The sequence below is a fragment of the Hypanus sabinus genome, chromosome 22, assembly GCF_030144855.1.
Source record: "Hypanus sabinus isolate sHypSab1 chromosome 22, sHypSab1.hap1, whole genome shotgun sequence".
Lineage (NCBI taxonomy): Eukaryota > Metazoa > Chordata > Chondrichthyes > Myliobatiformes > Dasyatidae > Hypanus > Hypanus sabinus.
The window spans coordinates 64,414,834-64,429,885 of NC_082727.1; the positions used below are offsets into that span (position 1 = coordinate 64,414,834).

General features: G+C 41.0%; 1 protein-coding gene across 4 annotated transcripts in view; it reads left to right on the plus strand.

Annotated features, from left to right (window-relative positions):
* Positions 1 to 15,052, plus strand: part of slc18a2 (solute carrier family 18 member 2) — a 97,681-nt gene that overhangs the window by 35,826 nt on the left and 46,803 nt on the right. The window lies entirely within an intron of this gene.

Here is a 15,052-nt window from a genome sequence, read left to right on the forward strand (position 1 = left end):
CATGGAGAATGCCTGTGCATAACTTTGTTTAACGTGGAGAGACTGATGTATGGGCTGCCTACACACAGTCCCTGTCAGGGTCTGGTGGCATGGACTGCTAGATGACTGGGGACCCTTCACTGCTGCTGCTCCACTGCTGTTGTGGTGTGTCATCATCTTCTGCCAGCTCCACCATTGACATCTTGGGTGGATCAGTCTTTGCCTGGAACCATGGGTGACACTAACTGAGATAGTTGAAGGGGACATTGTGACTTGGCCTCCACAGCTGACAGATTCACCTCTCTTTGGCCAAAGAAATTCCTCCTCATCTCCATTCTAACAGGAAACCCCTCTATTTTGAAGCTGTGTCCTCTGGTCCTAGACTCTCCCAGCATAGGTATCATCCTCTTCACATTGTCTTTATTAAGACCTTTCACCATTCTATAGGTTTTAATGAGTTCACTCCTCATTCGTATGAATTCCAGTGAATACGGGCCTAGAGTCATCAAATAATTTCATATGACAAGCCGTTCAATCATGGAATCATTTTTGGGAATCTCCTTCCTTTATAGTTTCAGCACATCCTTTCTAAGATAAGGGGTCCAAAATAGTTCATAATACTCTAAATGAGGCCTCACCAATGCTTTGTAAAGCCTCAACATTGCATCCTTGCTTTTATATTCTAGTCTTCTTGAAACAAATGTTAACATTGCATTTGCCTTCCTCGCGACAGACTCAACCTGCAAATTAACCTGTCCAGGGATTCCCATGTCCCTTTGTGCCTCTGATTTTTGAATACTTTCTCCATTGAGAAAATGGTCTACCCTTTTATTTCTTCTACCACAGTGCATGACCATACACTTCCTGACACTGTATTCTGCCATTCTTTTGCCCATTCTCCTAATCTGTTTAAGTCCCTCTGTATCCTCTCTATTTGCTCAAAACTATCTGTCCCTCTACCTATCTTCATATTATCTGCAAACTTTTCAACAAAGCCATCATCAAATCATTGGCATATAACATAAAAAGAAGTGGACCGCTGTGAAACTCCACTGGTCACCAGCAGCCTGCCAGAAGGTGCTCCCTTTATTTCCGCTCTTTCCCTCCTGGCAATCAGCCACTGCTTTATCCATGCTTGAATCTTTCCTGCAATCTCATCTTCTGTCATCTCATGTTCTCAATACTTGTTGCTTATTTATTTATTATTATTATTTCTTCCCATTAGTATTTGCACAGCTTATTGTCTTTTGAATGCCCAGTTGGTGCAGTCTTTCATAGTTTCTATTATGGTTATTATTCTATTACGAATTTACTGAGCACCCCCACACAAAAATGGATCTCAGGATTATCTATGATGACGTGTCTGTACTTTTTTGATAATAAATTTACTTTGAACTTTATATGTGGACTTCCAGAAGACATTAGACCTGGTCCTTAAAGGGGTCCTTGAGTTAAATATGAAGGACCTGGGACTAGGCATAAATTATTTATTCTAATTAAGTGATTCAGTGGACAAAGTAATAGAATACGAAGAAAAAATATTCAATTATCATTCATGATTAATTGTATCTAAATTTTTATGTTGTGGCACTAGTTGCCCAATGTGTTTATTAATGACTTGGATGTTTATCATGTCATCCATGTAATGGGTAAAGCCCTCCCAACTGTTGAGCACATCTACATGAAATGCTGTCATAGAAAAGCAGCATCCATCATCAGAGATCCTCACCACCCAGGCCATGCTCCTGTCTTGCTGTTGCTATCAGGCAGAAGGTACAGGAGCCTCAGGATCCACACCATTAGATTCAGGAACAGTTACTACCCCTCAACCATCAGGCTGTTGAACAAAAGAGGATAGCAACACTCATCTATTGAAATGCTCTCACACACAATGATCTTACTTTAAGAAATCTTTATCTTGTTATTTCATGCTCTTATTATTTATTGCTATTTACTTATAGTTGCATTTCAAAGGTTTATTGCCTTCTATGCATTTTCTCCTTTGTTATCCTGTATACAGTTAACATTCCATAGATTAGCTGAGTATGCCTGCAGGAAAAAGAATCTCAATTGTATGTCATAACGTGTATGTACTCTGATAAATAACTTTACTTTGAACTTTGAGCTTCTTGAAGAACCTGTACCTCACTCACATACTGCAGAAATATTCTCCCAATGAATATTACATTAATTATTACAGACCCCACGGTAGCCTAACAGTTAGTGTGACACTATTACAGCTTGGGGCATCAGAGTTCAGAGTTCAATTCCATTGTCCTCTGTTAGAAAGTCTGTATGTCCTTCCCATGTGTGTGTGGGTTTCCTCCAAGTGCTTTGGTTAATTACAATTGGTGGTTGTAAATTGTTCTGTGATTAGTCTAGGGTTAAAATGGTGGGTTGCTGGGCGTGTGGTTTGAAAGGGCTGGAAGGGCCTGTTCTGTGCTCAGATTGGGATAAGCTGGGATGTCGCTGTCGCATAGCAGTTAGCATGATGCTATTACAGCTTGGGGCATTGAAGTTCAATCCTGGCATCCACTGTGAGTCTTTGTCATGTGACTTCTTTTTAATGGCTTCTATTATATTTCTTTGTTTTGTATCTACCATCCAAGAAAGTGAAATTCAAGGTTATCTACAGTATACATACTTTGATAATAAATGTAGTTTGAATTTTGAACTTTGAACCTAAACTTGGAATATACAAAGTTCATGCCATTGAGTTGCAGACAACATGAGGGGTTGTTCCAGGTTTGGACAATGTCTCCCATCCACTCCATAATGTACTGGTTAGGCACAGGAGTACGTTCAGCCAGAGACTCATTCCACCGAGATGCAACACTGAGTGTCATAGGAAGTCTTTCCTACCTGTGGCCATCAAACTTTACAACTCCTCCCTCAGAGTGTCAGACACCCTGAGCCAATAGGCTGGTCCTGGACTTATTTCCACTTGGCATGATTAACTTATTATTATTTAATTATTTATGGTTTTATATTGCTATATTTCTACACTATTCTTGGTTGGGGCGACTGTAACGAAACCCAATTTCCCTCGGGATCTGTCTGTCTGTTCCTCTGTCGTGTGCCAGTGAAGGAGGCAGAGAATGGACAGGTCAGTGTGGGAATGGGAAGGGCAATTGAAGTGGCTGTTTTGCATTTGTGCTCGTGAGATAATCGTTGTAGATGGAGAGTGGGTAAACTGCACAATGGTGATTCTGTCTGTGCTTGGTTTTGCCAGTAAATGTAGTAAACGGGGTTGGAGAAGGTGCATGTGAATTTGGTTCATTATCACTAATGTCAGATCCTGAAGTTATTTTGTTTTGCAGCAGCTGTGCTGTAAAAGACAAGAAAATACCAAATGGGGCAAAAAAAGGAATGATAAGATAGTGTTTATGCATTCATGGGCCATTCAGAAATGTGATAGTGAAGTGGAAGAAGCCCTTTCTGATATTAAATGTGATTACATGAATGTGCTGGTCCCAGGGCAGATCCTCTGTGATGGTGACACTGAGGAACTCAAAGCTGCTTCATCTTTTCCACTACCCATCCCTCACTGGGGGACTGAAGTGTGTTCTTCTGAAGTCCACAATCAACTCCTTGGTCTTTATTGAAAGGTCTGGATAGCGTGGATGTGGAGAGGATGTTTCCTGTAGTGAGGACAGAACCTCAGACTAGAGGGACATCCATTTAGAACAGAGATGTGGAAAAATATCTTTCGCCAGAGGCTGATGAACCTGTGGAATTCATTGCACAGATGGCTGCTCAGGCCAAATCATTAGGTATATTTGAAGTGGAGGTTAATAGGTTCTTGTTTAGTCAGGGTGTCAAAGGTTATGGGGAGAAGGCAGTAGAATGAGGACGAGAGGGATAATAAATCAGCCATGATGAAATAACGGAGCAGACTCGATGGGCTGAATGGCCTAATTCTGCCACTATGTCTTGTGGCCTTGTGGTCTTGCTGGCGTTGTTGTTGTGACACCACTCAACCAACCAAAGTTTCTACCTCCTCATTGCCATCTGTGATCTGGGAGGCTGATTATGTATTTTGTATTGTTTAAAATGATAAAAATCAGACCTGTAGTTTTCATCTTGATTTGAATAATTTAAAAGATTTAAGTATCTTGATTTGAATAATGTCAAGTAATGTTATTGTTAAGCTTTGAAGGCGTTAAGAGCAGAACATTAAATGCACATTATTAAAACTAAACAGAAGAATGTAAAAATAAATATAGTGGACTGAACAAGAACGGTAATGTACTAGAATTTGCCAGAGTTGGGCAGACGTTTGTTTGTAGTTTCATTCCAGTTTAATATCATTGTCTATTCCTCATGAAATCAGAGTTTCAATAAATGTCAAGGTGTTGGAGTTCAGAGTTCAATTCCACCACTGTCTGTAAAAACTTTCTCCACATGACCATGTGGGTCTCCTCCAGCTGCTCCAGTTTCCACAGTCCAAAGTTCTACCGGTTAGTAGGTCAATTGGTCATTGTAAATTGTCCTGTGATTAGGCTGGGGTTAAATCGGGATTGCTGGGTGGGGGGACTCAATGGGCTGCGAGGGCCTGTTCCTGCAGAAAAATAGAATGATCAGCAAATTCCATATTACCATTCCCAAGGCACAATGAGTTTTTCTGGTGTTCTTTAGGATTGAATTGGAAAGCTGAGTTTATTGTTATATGCACAAGTACTTGTGCACACAGGGGCAATGTATAATTTAGTAAGGAATGAGGCACAGGAGAAACAGGACTAGGATGGTCAGAGTGAGTAACGGCTGAGAGCTCGTCACTAGGACAGCGAGCTGTTCACTGTTCACTAATTTTCTCTGCTATGCACTACATGCACTTTGGATTATATTTTGTTTATTCATTTGTGGTAATATTTAGTAATATTGTGTGTGGTATATATATTGTGGATGCATCATGATTCGTTTCACTTGGTTGTATATATGTAGCCAGATGACAATAAACTTGAACTTGTAACACTTGCAACCGCAAGATATAAAGCATTATACACGAGAAAAATACGATAAAGAACACAACTGGAATGAAACAGTCTATTGTAGCGGAAAGCGGTCATATTGTGGCTATACTGAGGTAGGGATTGGGATCATACAGGTTGGTTCGAGATGTCAATGGTTGAAGGGAAGTAGCTGTTCTTAAACCAGGTTGTGTGGAGCTTTAGGTTTCTGTACCACCCGCCCAAAGGCAGCTGCAAGAAGATGACAAGTCCTGGATGTTGGCGATCTTCTGTAGGTGGATCCGGCGTTCTTGAGGCAGTGCTTCATGTAGATGCTAGCAATGGTGGGGAGGGATGTGCCTGTGATATATTGGGTTGAGTCCACTACTCTCTCTTCAGTTTCTTGCATTACTGTCACCGGCATAGAGAGTTATAGAGAAGTGCAGCAGAGAAACAGACCCTTTGGCCCATCTTGTCCATGCTGAAAACAACTAGAAACATAGAAAATAGGTGCAGGAATAGGCCATTCGGCCCTTTGAGCCTGCACCACCATTCAGTATGATCATGGCTGATCATCCAACTCAGAACTCTGTACCTGCTTTCTCTCCATACCCCCCGATCCCTTTAGCCACAAGGGCCGTATCTAACTTCCTCTTAAATATAGCCAATAAACTGGCCTCAACCTTTTCCTGTGGCAGAGAATTCCACAGATTCATCACTCTCTGTGTGAAGAAACTTTTCCGCATCCCCTTTATCCTTAAACTGTGACCCCTCGTTCTGGACTTCCCCAACATCGGAAGCAATTTTCCTGAATCTAGCCTGTCCAATCCCTTTAGAATTTTATACGTTTCAATATGATCCCCCCTCAATCTTCTAAATTCCAGTGAGTATAAGCCTAGTCGATCCAGTCTTTCTTCATATGAAAGTCCTGCCATCCCAGGAATCAATCTGGTGAACCTTCTCTGTACTCCCTCTATGGCAAGAATTTCTTTCCTCAGATTAGGGGACCAAAACTGCACACAATACTCTAGGTGCGGTCTCACCAAGGCCTTGTACAACTGCAGTAGAACCTCCCTGCTCCTGTACTCAAATCCTTTTGCTATGAATGCCAACATACCATTTGCCTTTTTCACCGCCTGCTATACCTGCATGCCCACCTTCAATGACTGGTGTACAATGACACCCCGGTCTCGTTGCACTTCCCCTTTTCCTAATCAGCCACCGTTCAGATAATAATCTGTTTTCCTGTCCTTGCAACCAAAGTGGATAACCTCACATTTATCCACATTAAATTGCATCTGCCATGAATTTGCCCACTCACCTAACCTATCCAAGTCACCCTGCATCCTCTTAGCATCCTCCTCACAGCTAACACCGCCGCCCAGCTTCGTGGCATCCGCAAACTTGGAGATGCTGCATTTAATTCATTTAAATCATTAATATATATTGTAAACAACTGGGGTCCCAGCACTGAGCCTTGCAGTACCCCACTAGTCACTGCCTGCCATTCTGAAAAGGTCCCATTTATTCCCACTCTTTGCTTCCTGTCTGCCAACCAATTCTCTAACCACATCAATACCATACCCCCAATACCGTGTGCTTTAAGTTTGCACACTAATCTCCCGTGCGGGACCTTGTCAAAAGCCTTTTGAAAATCTAAATATACCACATCCACTGGCTCTCCCCTATCCACTCTACTAGTTACATCTTCAAAAAATTCTATAAGATTCGTCAGACATGATTTTCCTTTCACAAATCCATGCTGACTTTGTCCGATGATTTCACCTCTTTCCAAATGTGCTGTTATCACATCTTTGATAACCGACTCCAGCAATTTCCCCACCAACGATGTCAGACTCACCAGTCTAAGATTCCCCAGTTTTTCTCTCCCTCCTTTTTTAAAAAGTGGGGTTACATGTAGAATCTAAGGAGTTTTGAAAAATTATCTCTAATGCATCTACTATTTCTTGGGTTACTTCCTTAAGCACTCTGGGATGCAGACCATCTGGCCCTGGGGATTTATCTGCCTTTAATCCCTTCAATTTACCTAACACCACTTCCCTACTAACATGTATTTCCCTGAGTTCCTCCATCTCACTAGACCCCCGGTCCCTTACTATTTCCGGAAGATTATTTATGTCCTCCTTAGTGAAGACAGAACCAAAGTAGTTATTCAATTGCTCTGCCATGTCTTTGATCCCTATGATCAATTCACCTGTTTCTGACTGTAAAGGACCTACATTTGTCTTGACCAATCTTTTTCTTTTCACATATCTGTAAAAGCTTTTACAGTCAGTTTTTATGTTCCCTGCCAGCTTTCTCTCATAATCTTTTTTCCCTTTCCTAATTAAGCCCTTTGTCCTCCTCTGCTGGACTCTGAATTTCTCCCAATCCTCAGGTGTGCCGCTTTTTCTGGCTAATTTATATGTTTCTTCTTTGGACTTGATACTATCCCTAATTTCCCTTGTCAGCCACGGGTGCACTACCTTCCCTGGTTTATTCTTTTGCCAAACTGGGATGAACAATTGTTGTAGTTCATCCATGCGATCTTTAAATGCTTGCCATTGTATATCCACCGTCAACCCTTTAAGTATCATTTGCCAGTCTATCTTAGCTAATTCACATCTCATATCTTCAAAGTTACCCTTCTTTAAGTTCAGAACCTTTGTTTCTGAATTAACTATGTCACTCTTCATCTTAATGAAGAATTCTACCATATTATGGTCACTCTTACCCAAGGGGCCTCGCACGACAAGATTGCTAACTAACCCTTCCTCATTACTCAATACCCAAGCTAGAGTGGCCTGCTCTCCAGTTGGTTCCTCGACATATTGGTTCAGAAAACCATCCCACATATATTCCAAGAAATCCTCTTCCTCAGCACCCTTACCAATTTGGTTCACCCAATCTATATGTAGATTGAAGTCACCCATTATAACTACTGTTCCTTTATTGCATGCATTTCTAATTTTCTGTTTAATGCCATCCCCAACCTCACTACTACTGTTAGGTGGCCTGTACACAACTGCCACCAGCGTTTTCTGCCCCTTAGTGTTATGCAGCTCTACCCATATCGAATTCACATCCTCCAGGCTAATGTCCTTCCTTTCTATTGTGTTAATCTCCCCTCTAACCAGCAAAGCTACCCCACCTCCTTTTCTTTCCTGTCTATCCCTCCTGAATATTGAATATCCCTGGATGTTGAGCTCCCATCCTTGGTCACCCTAGAGCCACGTCTCTGTGATCCCAACTATATCATATTCATTAATAACTATCTGCACATTCAATTCATCCACCTTGTTACAAATGCTCCTCGCATTGACACTCAAAGCCTTCAGGCTTGTTTTTACAACACTTTTAGCCCTTATACAATTATGTTGAAAAGTGGCTCTTTTTGCTTTTTGCCCTGGATTTGCCTGCCTGCCACTTTTACTTTTCACCTTACTACTTTTTGCTTCTACCCTCATTTTACACCCCTCTGTCTCTCTGCACTTGTTCCCATCCCCCTGCCACATTAGTTTAAAGCCTCCTGAGCAGCAGTAGCAAACTGCCTACTCCTATGGAACTGCACTGGGACCATAGCCCTCCATACCCCTACTTCTCTTAAATATTGAAATTGAGCTTGCATGCACCACTTATGCTGATAGTTTATTCCACACTCTCATAACCCACTGAATGAAAAAGTTTCTGCTCATGTTCCCCTTAAACTTTTCATTTTTCATCCTTCACCCATGACCTCTGAATGTAGTCGCACTCAACCTCAGTGGACAAAATCTGATTGCATTTACCCTCTCTATACTATACCCCTCATAATTTCATATACAGTACCTCTATCAGATCTCCCTCAATCTTCTATGTTCTAAAGAATACAGTCCTAACCTATTCAAACTTTCCTTATAACTCAGGTCCTCCAGACCGAGGAAGATCCTTGTAGATTTTCTCTGTACTCTTTCAACCTTATTTACATCTTTCTTGACCAAAACTTTACATATACTCCAAATGAGGCTTCACCAACATCTAATACAACTTCAACATAACATCCCATATCATGTACTCTATACATTAATTTATAAAACCAACATGCCAAAAGCTTTCTTTACAACCCTATCTACTTATGATGCCACTTTCAACGAATTAGGGACCTGCATTTCCAAATCCCCTTTTTCTGCTACACTCTGCAGTGCCCTACCATTCACTGTGTAAGATTTATCCAGACTAGTCCTACCAATATGCAAAACCTTGCACTTGTCTGCATTGAATTCCATCTGCCATTTTTAGCCCATTTTTTCCAGCTGATGCAGATCCCTCTGCAAGCCACGATATTCATCCTCACTGTCCATTACCCCCCCAATCTTGTCATCCGCAAGTGCGCTGATCTGGTTAACTCATTATCATCCAGGTCATTGATATAGATGACAAACACCAAAGGATCCAGCACCGATCCCTGTGGCACTAGTCACAGGCCTCCAGTCAGAGAGGCACCCTTCTACTATCACTCTCTGGCTTCTCCCACAAGGTAATGTCTGCTCCAATTACTACTTCATTCTGAATACTGAGCAACTGAACCTTCTTGTCCAATCTCCCCTGTGAGAACTTGTCAAATATCTTGCCAAAGTCAGTGTAGACAAGATCCACTGCTTTGCCTTCATCCACTTTCCTGGTAACTTCCTCGAAGAACTCTATAAGATTATTTACACATCACCTATGGCACATGAAGCCGTGCTGACTATCCTGTATCAGTCCATGTCTATCTAAACACTTGTATACCTGGTCCCTTAGAATACCTTCCAATATCTTTTCCACAAGACTCACTTGCCTATAATTTCCTGGTTTATGTTTAGAGCCTTTGTTAAACAAGGAAGCAACATTGACCATCCTCCAATCCTCTATGCTTCTCCAGTCATGAAATGTGTTGTTTTGCAGCAGCAGTACATTGCAATACATAATAATAAATCTATTAATTATAATAAGACATATATATTTATAAAAATTAAATTAAGTAAGTAGTGTAAAAAAGAGGGGGAAAATAGGGAGATAGTATTCACATGAATTGCCGTACCAGACAATGACGCACAAGTCAAGATGCTTTCTACTGTAAATTTGTAGGCAGTTGTTATTCAGTGACATGCTAAACCTCAACTTTCTAAGTACAGACACTGGTGTACCTACCCTGTGATTTGCATCTGATCTGTAACACTTTATTTTGGTTTAACTTGTATTACTGTGAATGACTGTTGAAATGTATGGATCTGTATGAACAGTATACAAGACACTATAATGGCACCGGAATGCAGTGACCCTTGCGGGCTGCCCCCAGCACATCATCGGACTGTGTTGATTATTGAGGCAAATGATGCATTTCACTGAATGTTTTGATGTACATGTGATAAATAAAGTTAACCTTTTTAATCATCAATTAATGTTCAATCAAAGAAAATGATAAAAGTTATAATTAAACTAGAAACACTTGTAATAAGAAACTAATTAAATAACATATATGTGGATAAATGAGCTTGCTCTAAGTCAGGGGTTCCCAACCTCGTTTTATGCCATGATCGATACCATGAAGAAAGGGGATCTGTGGACCCCAGGGTGGGAATTCCTGAGCTAAGCCATTGTAGAGTTGTGCTTGGTAGAGCAGAAGGTATCAGTTGAATCATTCAGAGCATTTGATGTTTGAAGAAATTAATTGAAATATGTGGAAGACAAGAGATACATAACCTGAAACTAAATGAGAGTACAAGGACAGTGGGTGGGATTGTGCTGAATTTGATCTGCCAGCACAACCTATTCCCTGAACAGCCCACCTATCCACACCAGTCCAACCCAGGTGAAGAGGGCTGATCTGAGAGTCATTGGAAGCTCGCCTCAGACTGCATTTCCTGAGACCTCACCATTATACTCCCCAGTGAGTTGTCGGTAATTCATATCATCAAAGGCCTGTGAGCAATTTAAAAATGTTTCTGATGAGCATTAACATTTAAACTGTTAAATAGGCCTGAGATTCTTCAAATCAGTTTGTGAGCTATTAAAATGTAATTTGAAGTTTTGGAAGACTGTATATTTGTAAACAATCATTGAACTGATTGGCGTTGTATTTGATTGAAATGGGACTAGCCCTGGCTGAGACCATTCAGCATTCAGTTCAACATGTCAGTGCTCTGTCACTGTACTCCATGGCGGTCTGTGAGTTGAAATAGGAGGTCACTTTCTCTCTGACTTGTAGTTATCTTACTTTTGAAAAGCAAAAATGAAAAGGTCATAGAAACTGTTTGAGGCAATTCTTGTAGAAAAATAGTTGATGGGATTGTTGAGAGAGAATGTTATTTTGCCTTCCATTGTTAATCAGTTTATTAATTTTCATCATCAACATCATTATGTGCCATGTCATTTGATGTGGAATATCATGGATTTTCCACGACCATGATTGTTCTTGGCAAATTTTTCTACAGAAGTCGTTTGCCATTGTCTTCTTCTGGGCAGTGTTGAGGCTTTATAAAGCACTGGTGAGTGGTGAGGCCTCATCTGGAGAATTGTGAGCAGGTTTGGGCCCCAGAAACGATGTGCTGACATTGGAGAGAGTTCAGAGGAGGTTCACAAGAAGGATTACGGGAATGAAAGGGTTACCATTTGGGGGACTGATGGCTCTGGGTCTATACTTACTGGAATTTTGAAGAATGAGAGTGGATTGCATTGAAACTTATCGAATGTAGAAAGGCCTCGATAGAGTGGATGCAGAGAGGGTGTTTCCTATGGGGGGGGGGGGGTGTCTAAGTCCAGAGGTTACAGCTTCAGAATAGAGGGGATAGAGGGGTAGAGAGGTGTCATTTTAGAATGGAGATGGGAAGACATTTCTTTGCCCAAAGAGTGATAAATCTGTGGAATTTGTTGCTACAGGTGGCTGTGGAAGCCAATTCAATGGATATATTTAAGGCAGGGGTTAATAGATTCTTGATCAGTCAGAGCATGAAGGGATACAGGGAGAAGGCAGGAGACTGGGACCGACAAGGAAATGGGTCAGCCATGATAAAATAGCACAGCAGTCTCGATGGGCTAAATGGCCTAATTCTGCTCCTGTATCTTATGGTCTTATGATTTTAAGATGGGTGGTCCCAGCCATTATCAATACTCTTCAGTTATTGTCTGCTTGGTGTCAGTGGTCACAAACCTGACTTGTGATATGCACTAGCGGCTCATACGACCATTCTCCCTTCTCCCATGGCTTCACGAGACATTGGTTGGGGGCTAAAGAGGTGCTACGCCTTGCCCAAGAGTGACCTGCAGGCTAGAAGAGGGAAGGAGCGCCTTACACCTCCCTTGGCAGAGACATACCTCCACTCCACCACCCAAAGCTTATCTATATTATTAACAAATGATTTCAAGGATTTCAAAGGTTTATTTATTACAATTAAATTATACAACTCTAAGATCCTTCTTCTCCAGACAGCCAGGAAACCAAGAAAAAAATAAAATGGCAACAAGATCATCAACTTCCAAACCCCTCTCCCCCACACGGATCACAACAGGAGCATCAGACCCCAAACACCACTCTCCCCACACAAAAAACCCCAAATAAAAACATGAGAGAAACATCAGCCTCCAATTCCTCCTCACCTCACAAGAAACGAGACAGAACAGGTGAAAAACACAATATAAAAACTATAAGGCTGAAAGAAGGTCCAGAGGTCCATGGTCTAAATCCATATCCATAAACATGGTAAAACCTCAGGGACATCCCTCAGGCACAGCAGCAAGCTCCCCCACCCCAGCATCAGAGGGAACCCACCAGCGATTAGAAGGTGAGACAGCCCTCACCTTCCGCATTTGTCTTGATGTTTCAATCTCTCTTGTTGCTTTAATCAGCAAACGGTGGGAGCTTTAATCGGCTAAATAGAGTGGAACATCACCTCGCATCCCCTGCTGTCTCCTTGACTCGAGGCTCATGCTCACTGCCTCACTGAATCCTCTCGGAGACAGCAAAATGCTGGATCAGCCGATTGTGCTCCAAACTGCAAAATCATGGGCTCCAACAGTTCCAGGAACACATTCCAGATGAGAAGCAGGTGTAAAAGACATCAAAAATGAAATAAATAGTTTTGTTGTCTATCCAGAAGATGCCAACTATGGGAGCGTTGTATGCATCTTCTCCCGATGAGTTCACCAAATTAACAATTGTTGCAGTAAAACGTTTATGCTAATTTTTACAGTGCTTTGGTCATACATAAAATTAGATTCTTATAAATATTCCCAGTTATGTAGATAAGGGAAAAGGGGTTGGTTAAATTGGGGAAATGAGATTAAATGTACTGATGGTGAATTATAGTAATTATTTAAATTTATTTAATAATTCTCGATATTTAATTCCTCAGTATATACAAGGGGCAAGTTGTATATGCTTTTATGGCTGACTGACTAATGACGTTTAGCCTTTTATTTCAATATCATTAAATTCACGCAGTTGTAGGGTAATAATATGCTTGGGGAACTAGGAGAGTTTTAGAAACCAGAAGCTGATTACCAAATGACAGCCAAGAAGTTTCGGAGCCCATTTCAGTGGGTATATTTAAAGCAGGTATTGATAGATTCCTGATTAGTCAGGGTGTCAAAGGTTACAGGGAGAAGGTAGGAGAATGAAGTTGAGAGGGAAAATAAATCAGCTATGATGGAATGGTGGTCTTATAGCCTATTTGTCTTATAAAATACTGATATAATATTTTGATAATTTGGAGAAAATAGAAAATATGCAATAAGTGAATAAGAAATTGCTTCATAACTCTGGCAACCCAGGTCTGACCCTGGCTTCTGGTGCTGCTCTGTGACATTCCCTCAGCTCTGTGCTGAATGGAGGCTGTGGCCATGCTCCAGCTGCAGCGACACCTGGCTTCGTGACTTTTGTTTTAACGGGTTCTTCTGGGTCTCGTTGTTTTGTGCTGCCTGTAAGGAGACGAATCTCAAGGTTGTATAAATATTACGTACTTCAACAATAAAGTTATTCTGAACTTTGAATTTACTGTCAAGTGTTTCCACTGAATGGTCTAGTTGGCTCGCAAATACTAAAGAGGGGCTGATTAATGGATTAATTGGACAGCGAATGCAGATGGATGACAATAAAGTCAGGGTGGGGCTTGTGAAAGAAATAAGAGGGGAATGGGCATTGATCTGTCAGGGACCCAAAAGGCAGAATGATCTTAAGAGAAAATGAAAAAACTATGAAGAATGAAAATACTGCAAGTGCTTCTGTGTATGATTAAAACAAAATTAGTGTAAGTAAATATTAACTTCAAAGGCTGGAACAGAGGTCTTCAAATGAAAACTAAGGAAAAGGCCTTGGCATTAAACAAGCTATATTTTCATTGTAAAAGTCTCAGAAGTATACAGGAAATATTGAGTAACAAAAGGCCAAATGAAAATGCAGTACGTGATGTAGCTAATACTAGTAAAGATAATATGCCAGGGGAACTAACAGAATCAGAATCAGGTTTATTATCACCAGCATGTGTTGTGAAATTTGTTAACTTAGCAGCAGCAGTACAATACAATACATAATAATATAGAAAAAAATAGATAAAAATAAGTAAATCAATTACAGTAAATATATATGTATAATTAATAGATTTTAAAAGTGCAAAAACACCACTCAACTAGCTGGTATATCTCGCTCCTGTACGCCCTCTCATCTCCATCTCAGATTCTACCAACAATGGTTATATCATCAGCAAATTTATAGATGTCATTTGAGCTATGCCTAGCCACACAGTCATGGTATAGAGAGCGTAGAGCAGTGTGCTAAGTGCACCCCCTGAGGTGCATCAGTGTTGATTGTCAGCGAGGAGGGGATATTATCACAAATCCACACAGTTGTGGTCTTCCTGTTAGGAAGTCGAGGATCCAATTGCAGAGGGAGGTGCAGAGGCACAGGTTCTGTAGCTAATTGATCAGGACTGTGGGAATGATGGTGTTAAACACTGAGCTAAGGTCAATGAACAGCATCTAGACATAGGTGTTTGTATTGTTCAGGTGATTGAAGGCTGTATGAAGAGCCATTGATATTGCATCTACCTTAGACCTATTGTGGTGATAGGAAAATTGTCATGTGTTCAGGTCCTTGCTGAGGTTGGAGTTCA